General features: G+C 41.9%; 1 protein-coding gene across 8 annotated transcripts in view; it reads right to left on the reverse strand.

Moving 5' to 3' along the window:
- The window catches only part of DOCK6 (dedicator of cytokinesis 6), a 2991519-nt gene that overhangs the window by 1598198 nt on the left and 1383073 nt on the right, over nt 1–10248 (reverse strand). The window lies entirely within an intron of this gene.

A 10248-nucleotide genomic window follows, 5' to 3' on the forward strand; every position in this document is an offset into this window, starting at 1 on the left:
TATAATTGCCCCAGGGCAGATAGCCCAGTATGAACCTATGAACCTATAATAGCCTAGTAACCTCCTATGATCCAAGCAAACTTAAGATGTTACAGTTCAATGCTCAGAGCCTAAACAAAAAGCTCACACCTTTCAAGCCCTCCTCACTCTGAAAGCCATAGAAAATACTCTGCCAGTGCAAGGCTATAATGCCACACATTTACAACAGTAGCAGCACAGACTGGGGCCAAAGGTGAAAGTGTCTCACTCCAGGTTGTTTAAACAAGATGATATCACAGAGCTCATCCATGTACATGCAAATCACCATCGATAAGTTCCACCACCATATCATGACTAGTTACAGGTCACCATCCATGCCCCTAGAGTCTCTCATGACTCTTACCTAAATCTACTAGACACACTCATTTTCCAACCAAACATCCTATTTATGGATGACTAACTACCCCTCTTTAGACTGGGAAACTTGCACTGCCTCAAACTCAGAAGCACACTTCCTGGACTGTATTAACACAAACACCCTGGAACAGATATTGCACACTCCAACTACAGGATCAAAAATACTGGACCTGGTACTCAGCATCATAGCAGAGCACTGCATCCTGTGTTACATTCACACTAGTGAGGTCGGATCACAAAGCTGTTTCCTTTGAAGTAAAACTCAACCTGAAAATCACAGCTAAACCAGTAACAGTTAGGAACTATTCTAAGGCAAACTATATCCTAAGTGACAGTTTGTCAAAATGCAAGGCTCCATCTAACGAGACCACCTATGAAGAATTATTCAGAGTCCATATGCAAACATTTGAATGGCTGCATAGGGGTTTCTGTACCTACCAGAAGTAAACTCAAAACAAACAGTAAAAACACACCCCACTGGTGGAATCTTCGCCTAAATGGGCTATATAATAAAAGAAAACAAATGGCCAAAATCGGGAAGAGCAACTCTCTTAAAGACAAGTTCTCTCTTGAAACTAAGAGTTCAAATTAAGTACAAGGCAAACTAAGAGGTTAAGATAGCCTTGCAGGTTAAGGACAATCACAAAAGCCTTTTTCAGCTACATCAAGAACCTCAAAGGTAACAAACAGCAGTGTGCCAAAATGGTAGTGAATGGTACCACCTTCAATCAGAGTGACATAGCAAATATACTGGCTGGCAAATTCAGCTCAAACTTTTCCCCACTTCCCCCAACCTCCACCAGGTGAAATCCCCTCCAGAAAAAGAAAAGTTTTGGAGTGAGTTGGATGAAGTGGTGATGACTGTACCCAAGGGTGAGAGACTGGTGATTGGAGCAGATTTCAATGGGCATGTTGGTGAAGGGAACAGAGGGGATGAGGAAGTGATGGGTAGGTATGGTGTTAAGCAAAGGAATGCAGAAGGTCAGATGGGAGTGGATTTTGTGAAAAGGATGGACATGGCTGTGATGAATATGTATTTTAACAAGAGGGAGGAGCATAGGGTGACATACAAGAGTGGAGGAAGATGCACACAGGTGGATTATATCTTATGTAGAAGGGCCAGTCTGAAGGAGATTGGAGACTGTAAAGAGGTGGCAGGGGAAAGTGTAGTTAGGCAGCATTGGATGGTGGTTTGTAGGATGACATTGGTGATCAAGAAAAGGAGGATGAGTGTGAGGGCAGCAGCAAGGATCAAATGGTGGAAATTGAAAAAGGGTAATTGTGAGGTGGAGTTCAGGGAAGAGTTAAGACAGGCACTGGGTGGCAGTGAAGAGTTACCGAACAGCTGAGTAACTACAGCAGAGCTAGTAAGAGAGATGGCTAGAAAGGTGCTTGGTGTGACATCTGAAAAGAGGAAGGTGGACAAGGAGACCTGGTGGTGGAATGAAGAAGTACAGGAGAGTATACAGAGAAAGAGGTTGGCGAAGAAGAAGTGGGATTGTCAGAGAGATGAAGAAAGTAGACAAGAGTATAAGGAGATGAGGTGCATGGCAAAGGCTAAGGATAAGGCGTATGAAGAGTTGTATAAAAGTTTGGACACTAAAAAGGGAGAAAAGGACCTGTACCGATTGGCTAGACAGAGGGACCGAGCTAGTAAAGATGTGCAGCAGGTGAGGGTGATAAAGGATAATGAGGGAAACGTACTCACAAGTGAGGAGAGTGTGTTGAGCAGATGGAAAGAGTACTTTGAGGGGTTGATGAATGAAGAGAAAGAGGGAGAGAAGGTTGGATGATGTGCGGATAGTGAATCATGAAGTGCAGTGGATTAGCAAGGAGGAAGTAAGGATAGCTATGAAGAGGATGAAGAACGGAAAGGCTGTTGGTCCAGATGACATACCTGTGGAAGCATGGAGGTGTTTAGGTGAAATGGCAGTGGAGTTTTTAACTAGATTGTTTAATGAAATCTTGGAAAGTGAGAGGATGCCTGAGGAATGGAGAAAAAGTGTTTTGGTACTGATTTTTAAGAATATGGGTGATGTGCAGAGCTGTAGTAACTACAGAGGGATTAAACTGATCAGTCACAGCATGAAGTTATGGGAAAGAGTAGTGGAAGCTAGGTTAAGAAGGGAGGTGATGATTAGTGATCAGCAGTATGGTTTCATGCCAGGAAAGAGCACTACAGATGCAATGTTTGCTTTGAGAGTGCTGATGGAGAAATACAGAGAAGGTCAGAAGTAGTTGCATTGTGTCTTTGTAGATTTAGAGAAAGCATATGACAGGGTGCCTAGAGAGGAGTTGTGGTACTGTATGAGGAAGTCGGGAGTGTCAGAGAAGTATGTAAGAGTGGTACAGGATATGTACGAGGGTAGTGTGACTGTGGTGAGGTCTGCGGTGGGAGTGACGTATGCATTTAAGGTGGAGGTGGGATTACATCAAGGATCAGCTCTGAGCCCTTTCTTATTTGCAATGGTGATGGACAGGTTGACAGACGAGATCATACAGGAGTCCCCGTGGACTATGATGTTTGCAGATGACATTGTGATTTGTAGTGAGAATAGGGAACAGGTGGAGGAGACCCTGGAGAAGTGGAGATATGCTCTAGAGAGAAGTGGAATGAAGGACAGCAGGACTAAGACAGAATATATGTGTGTGAATGAGAGGGAGGATAGAGGAATGGTTAGGATGCAGGGAGTAGAGGTGGCGAATGTGGATGAGTTTAAGTACTTGGGATCAACAGTTCAGAGTAATGGTGAGTGTGGAAGAGAGGTAAAGAAGAGAGTACAGGATGGAGTGGGTGGAGAAGAGTGTCAGGAGTGATTTGTGACAGATGAGTACCAGTAAGAGTGAAAGGGAAGGTCTACAAGAGGGTAGTGAGACCAGCTATGTTATATGGGTAGGAGACAGTGGCACTGACAAAAAGGCAGGAGTCAGAGCTTGACGTGGCAGAGTTGAAGATGCTAAGATTTGCACTGGGTGTGACGAGGATGGGCAAGATTAGGAATAAGTATATTAGAGGGTCAGCCCAGGTTGGAAGGTTTGGAGACAAAGCCAGAGATGCAAGATTACGCTGGTTTGGACATGTGCTGAGGAGGGATGCAGAGTATATTGGGGAAAAAGAGGCTAAGGATAAAGCTGCCAGGTAACAGGAAAAGAGGAAGGCCTAAGATAAGGATGTGGTGAGAGAGGACATGCAGGTGGATGGTGTGACAGAGCAAGATACAGAGGACAGGAAGAAATGGAAACAGTTGATCTGCTGTGGCAACCCCTAACTGGAGCAGTCGAAAGAAGAAGAAGAAGACTATTAAAGAATCCTGTCCTGTGTGTTGAGATTTTAATAATTGCACTCAAAAATAACTATATCTTTTTTGAGAATTAAACTTTCTTTCAAGAAACAGGGGTTGCCATTGGGGCTGCCTGTGGGGGTTTGTTTGCGAATATTGTTAGGTTAGAATGGGAACATAGGCTTTTATTTAATAACAAATGGTTTGAGGTCTGTGTTTTATATCTCAGGTACCTGAATGATATATTTTTTGTGTGGAGAAAAGACCCAGAAAATATTTCTGCTTTTATTAATTATCTTAATAATACCACTACCTTTTTTCAGATTTTCTTATGAAATAGGTATTAACAGCATTTATTATCTTGATGTCTCACTAAAGATTTTACTCACAAGAGATACAGATCCAAAATTGATTCTAAACCACTCAGGCATAATAGATAAACTCTCCCAGCTAGGCATCAACCCGTATGTTACCAGATGGATAGCTAACTGTCTCACTGACAGAACCCACTCAGTCAAAATAGGGGAAGATACCTCTAGTAGTAGACCCATAATGAGCGGTGTACCCCAAGGATCGGTCTCTTGGGACCTCTACTGTTTGGGATACACTTTTCTGAGGTACAAGCCAAAACCAGTGCTCTGTGGCTGACCAAGTTTGCAGATGACTGCAAGCTGGTGCTGTCTTAAACTCCCCTAATGATGTGAACATCCTCCAAGAGGGCCTTACCCAAACAAATTACTGGTGCCAGAAGCATGGCCTCAAACTGAATGCCAAGAAATGCATCATTATCCCCTCTAGGGAAAATGGAGTCCCTGCTCATCATCACATTAACAACAATGTGCTAAGCAAGCAATCAGTCATGAGGGACTTGGGCACCCAGGTTGATAACAACCTGACTTTTGACCACCATGTTGTCTCTGTTGTAAGGCAGACTTTCTACATGGCCCACCTCATAAGTAAGGGCATTTCATCCAGGAACAAGTAGGTCATAACATCCCTGTACTCCTCCATTATCAGACCCATTACTGACTACAATGCCCCCTTCGTCATGGACCTTGTCAAGCACATACAGCAGCTGGAGAGACCACAGAGGTTCCTGACCAGGAAAATCTAGTGTCTCAAACACCTGTCTTATACTGATAGGCTAAAAAGTGGGATACACACACAGAACCACTAACATGTAGACTCAAAGATTCCTAGATTTTGTCAATGCAGACACCCTGGAACAGCTAGTCTGCAAATCTACTAGGGGTGCAGAAATCCTGGATCTGGTACTCTCAAATATGAGGGAATGTTGCACCATCCCAGATCACAAAGTTGCAACACTTGAAACAAACATGGGTTGAACTCTCAGCAAATCCTAGAACCTTTAACAACTTTTCCAAAGCTATCCATCTCCTAGTAAATAAAGGCATAGCTAAATTCCAAGCCCTTCCACACTCAGAGAATACATTGGCCTATTCCGAAGTGTTTACAGAAACCCTGTAAAATCATGTAAATAACTTTACAGAAACAGCATACCAAACCAAAAAAAAATGAGGACAAACTCCAAAAATAAGCCTCTTTGCTGAACCACAGTATAAACAGGTTGTAGAACAAAAGAAAGAAAATTCTGTCCAAAAATAGGAAGGGCAATGTGTAAATGACAAAAAAACTCCCTCATCAGTCTCAACAAGCAACTTGGGACAAATCAAGTCCACCAAAGCCAACTTCGAGGCAAAAGTAGTCTCCCAGGCTAAGGATAACCATAAGACATTTTTCAGTTATGTACACAACCTTAAAGGGAACATCCAGAGTGCTGAACAAACAGTAAATGGAACATTCTACACTGAACTAGGGGATATAGCAAATTTAGCTCCAATTTCACCGGTTATTACTCCCAGGTCCCCCACAGGAAATACCCTCCATCATTTCTCACCATGTCCTTACTGCAATCTCCAGAGCTAAAGCAAATGCATCATTAGGTCCTGATAATATACCAGGATGTCTCTTAAACAACTTGAAACATAACCTGTCAGGCCCACTAAAATCTCTATTCAACCACAGCCTCCAGACAGGCTTCATCCCTAGGGAACAGAAGACTGCAACTGTCATCCATCTACACAAAGGCAGGCCATCAACAGACCCAGGGAACTACAGACCAATAAGTTTGACTAGTCTTATAGATAAGGACATGGAAAAAAATTACTGGGGATGTGATAAACAATGGACCCATCTCAGTTTGGCTTCATTAAGGGCAGGTCATGCCTATTGAAATTGGTGGACTTCATTGAAAATGTCGCTAGAGCCATGGGCAATGTCAAAATGGTACATACTACCTATCTTGACCTGGCAAAGGCATTTGACATACTACCTCACTCCGATATTACAGACAGACTTACAACTTTATGTCCCCTGATGGATAGACAAATGGCTCACAGATAGGACACATGAAGTTAGGGTGGGAGAATCCACCTCCACCCAGAGGCCTGTTACCTACTGGTGTCCCACAGGGCTCAGTACTGGGACTACTCCTTTTTGGACTATACTTCTCTGAAGTTGGCTGACTAACTAAATTTGTTAACAACTGCAAGCTGGGTGCAATCACTGAATCTCCCAAAGATACGTCTGGTTCAGACAAAAACCTGGTGCCAGAACCATGGCTTAAAACTCAATGCAGAAAAATGCATAATTATACCCCTGCAATTTACAATACTGGTAACACCTCTGTAAGAGTATACCCAGTGGTAAGGGACTTGGGAACTCAGGTCGACAGTAACCTGAACTTTGTTCACCACAGTAGTGAGACAATCCTTCTATGTGATACAACTATAAGTAAGGGCATGGCATCCAGATCTAAGGAGATCATAGTTCCAACTATACTTAGCCCTCACTAGACCAATAACTGAGTACAATGCACCCTTCGGCAAGTGCATGACCAGGCATTTGCAATAGATGGAGCTGTCACAGAGGTTCCTCACTAAAAGAATACAGGGTGTAAATAATATGTCTTATACAGACCGCCGCAAAACCTTGTCCATGTACTTAGTCTCCTACAGACTACTGAGGGGCGACCTACGCCTAACATACAAGGCATTCTCTGATGTAGCCGACAGACCTGCTACAAATTTGCAAAACAAACACCAGAAGAATTGCCCAACCTAAGGATCTAAACATTGTCTGTGACATAAACAAAACCTGCTGGAGGTACAGGTATGTATGTATCTTGGAGATTACCCCTTCTCTGGAACAGACTCCCTCATTCATATGAAACAGAGCTCTTCCCTAAGACAATTCAAACTCAGTTTGAACCAATGGATGGGAAATTGCAGATTCATCCATGGCTTGTCACCTATGGCCTTTATGGACAGGTGCAGTTTGCAGAAGCTCTAAGGCGCAGGCATATACCAAAGCCATCCTAGCCCATGGGCACTGATAAGTGGGAAAAATGGGTCAGGAATGGCTAGGCTTAAAAAGGCTCTAGGACTGTTAGCCTGGCAACCTCTTATATCAGTAACTGATCACATCACATAGTTCAGTAAACATCTGGTATACAGGGCTAAACACAGTTTGTACAAATTAAACTTCTTTAAAAAGAAACAAATAAATTCAAAACAAATTGGAAAGAAAATGATGAAAGCAACTGATATATAAACAGGAACTGTTACATAAACAAGCTACTTTGCGTGCATGGGCACCTATCATTTGAATCAGTCCAGTTTTGACAAATCCAAGAAAGTTGATTCAAACTATGAATGCGACTGCAAACCATTATCTAAAAAAGCAAATATAAAGTATGCTAACTCAAATCCTCAGAAGTTACACTTAAGAGTAAAGGGAATACCTGTATGACTCCAAGGTCATGCAATCCGAAGAGTTAACTTGGTTAGTGATGATGTGTCGGCAAAGACCAGATGTTCACCGGGGTGCAGGGAAGAGTCTCCCCTGCAGAAACAATTATCTTTCAATATTTTAGATAAAAAACAGACTTCTCACCTCATTACACCATTATACAAGTTTGCAATCATGTTCTGGCACAAACATCAGTAAGCATCCAGAACCAGATATACAATAACAGAAAGCAGGTGTATCAGTTTAAATTTTAGCTAGCTTTTTTGTTTTAATATATGTGTGTATAATGTCAGTCTACTGCAGGTGTAATTTTTTTTGAACCATTTGTTAGATGGTAAAGAAACTGCTGGAAAAATGTGGTAATTTGCGTGATACTTTATTAAATGTTTGTTTTCAGTAATTACACAAGCTGACAGAATGAGGTTTCTTCTATAAAAAGACAACATTTCTAGATTCATTAAAAAGATACTCATTCAAAGGTATGCAGCCTTCAGAATATAGTATTGCACCAAGCAGACTAAAAACAGCATTCAAGTCTGATCAGAATAAATCCTGCTGTTGTTGCACTATAGCCTCTCTCCATACATAACCCACGGGTAAGCCTGAAAAGTGAAAGCGGGATACAAGAAGGCAGGCAAGGAACGGTTAGTGTTGTTAAGCAGGAACAGAGAACTAGAAACCTGAATACATGTGACCAGAACGTAGACTGTTGGAAAAGAAAAAAGCAAGAATGATTTGTGGGAGTCTAGTTTGTAAAAGCTACAAGATATCCATTAAGTAAAGGTGTCACAAGCCATGACTGTATTACATACTGGAAAAATGCTTGTTATGGTAAATATGAAAAAGAAAGTTAAGGAAGAAAAAAAAGCACAAGGGAGCTATAGACAGCACGTCGCAGAAGGTTGCAACATGAGAGAATGAATGATTCAAGTAAGTTGTGAGGCATTGTTAAGGGATGCAAATAATTTATCTAACTAAAGATGCAACTGGCTAGAGATTTAAGGCCACATAATGATGGTAGTATGGTTGAACAAGTGTGATGAAAACTAGTCAGTGTGAAGGGAAGAGAAGACCGTTTCCAGCATCAAGGAATGGCCAAATGCAGCAGAACAGGCTTGCAAAATTAAGAAAGTGTGCAGAGGTTAGCTGTTTTATGGTTTTTTTTTTGACTGACTGAACATTTTTTCCACCTATTTGCATCAGCCATGTCAACAAACTAATCAATCACCAGAGTCCGCAAAACTACTAATGACATTTTTTTGTTACCGTTGCACAATAACCTAATGATTTCAAAGGGTGAATAAAAAAGGGTCTGGGCTAGACCATTTCTACTGGAGGCCATCATGCATTACACTCTTACAGTTTGTACTTCAGGCTAAAAGAAAACTTGTCTGACAACAGGCGGTGACGCTGTGAAGGCTAAAATGTCAAAGGAAGAAGGTAAGTGTCAAATGTTTTAAATACCACACCAAAGTGCTTTTAGATAGGGTTCTAATGTAAGGGAGAAAAGTCCTTTTGGTGTAGGTGTAAAACTTTACTAATGAATAAGCAATGACTTCCAAATATTCCTATCCTTGCAATGCTACAACAGACAGACAGCCTAGGCTCTATATGTTGGGCAAAACATCACGTTCTGTCCCTTCCCCACCTCACATGAAATAACTTTTTCACATTTTCTGAGACTAGTATTTATACCAATCATAATGCATAACAGCATGACTATCTTTTTTCTTTTTTGTTCACTCTTCTTTCTACGTGATGTGGACACAGAAGAAACCCAGGACAAGTGTAAGTCTCAGAGATTAGAAGAAAATAAAGGAGTACAAGAGTAATTTAATAACAAATCAGAAGAAATAATTTCACTGAACAGATGACCCATAAAACTCCATGCTGCCTGCAAAAGTCACTGGTTACAGATAGTAAAATTCAGTAGTAAAGAAAGAGGAAGGAACAGGCAGTTATATAGGGATTAAACGCTCTTTTGAGTGAATTAAATAAGCTACAGTGCCTCCTTCCAATGGCTTAATGGAAGGTCCAGATGTCTGCACTCTGTTTGGACTACCTCCTTATAACTTTTTTCTTCTGCCCATCCAGCCAATGAAAGATGTTTTCATTGTCTTCTTCTTCTTTCAGCTTTTCCCGGTTAGGGGTCGCCGCTCATGATTGGCAGTGGAGTTTTACGGTGTCGAGTTGCGAACCCGGCGCCCAACCTTCCACGGAAGGCACACACTCCTAGGGCCAATTTAGAGTATCGAATCCACCTACAGCATGTCTTTGGGATGTGGGAGGAAACCGGAGCACCCGGAGGAAACCCACACGACCACAGGGAGGACATGCAGACTACGCACAGAAGGCACCCCAGACGAGGATCGAACTGGAGAACCTCTTGTTGTGAGGTGGCAACGCTAACCGCTGCACCACCGTGGCCACCCAAAAGATGTTTTCATTGTACATTCTACAAATCTGTTTTATTGAGTAGAAAACAGGTCACCGAGTAACCACACTATAACTGAAAAGAAAAATTTAGAAGCTAATTCAACTTCTCTTGCAAATACTGCAAATAGTTCAGCGGAGGCCTTACATACAATCCACAACTTTACAGTAACTAAAAGTTCTCTGAGGGAATAAAGTGTGAATGGAGTATCCTTGTATGCATGGAGTCAGAACTGCACAAACATGGTCTGCAGACTACAGCTAAGGGTGAAGAGCGCTGTGCTGCTGTACAAATTACACAGCAAAC

The sequence above is a fragment of the Protopterus annectens genome, chromosome 9.part0, assembly GCF_019279795.1.
Source record: "Protopterus annectens isolate FY-2018-M chromosome 9.part0, PAN1.0, whole genome shotgun sequence".
Taxonomy (NCBI): domain Eukaryota; kingdom Metazoa; phylum Chordata; order Ceratodontiformes; family Protopteridae; genus Protopterus; species Protopterus annectens.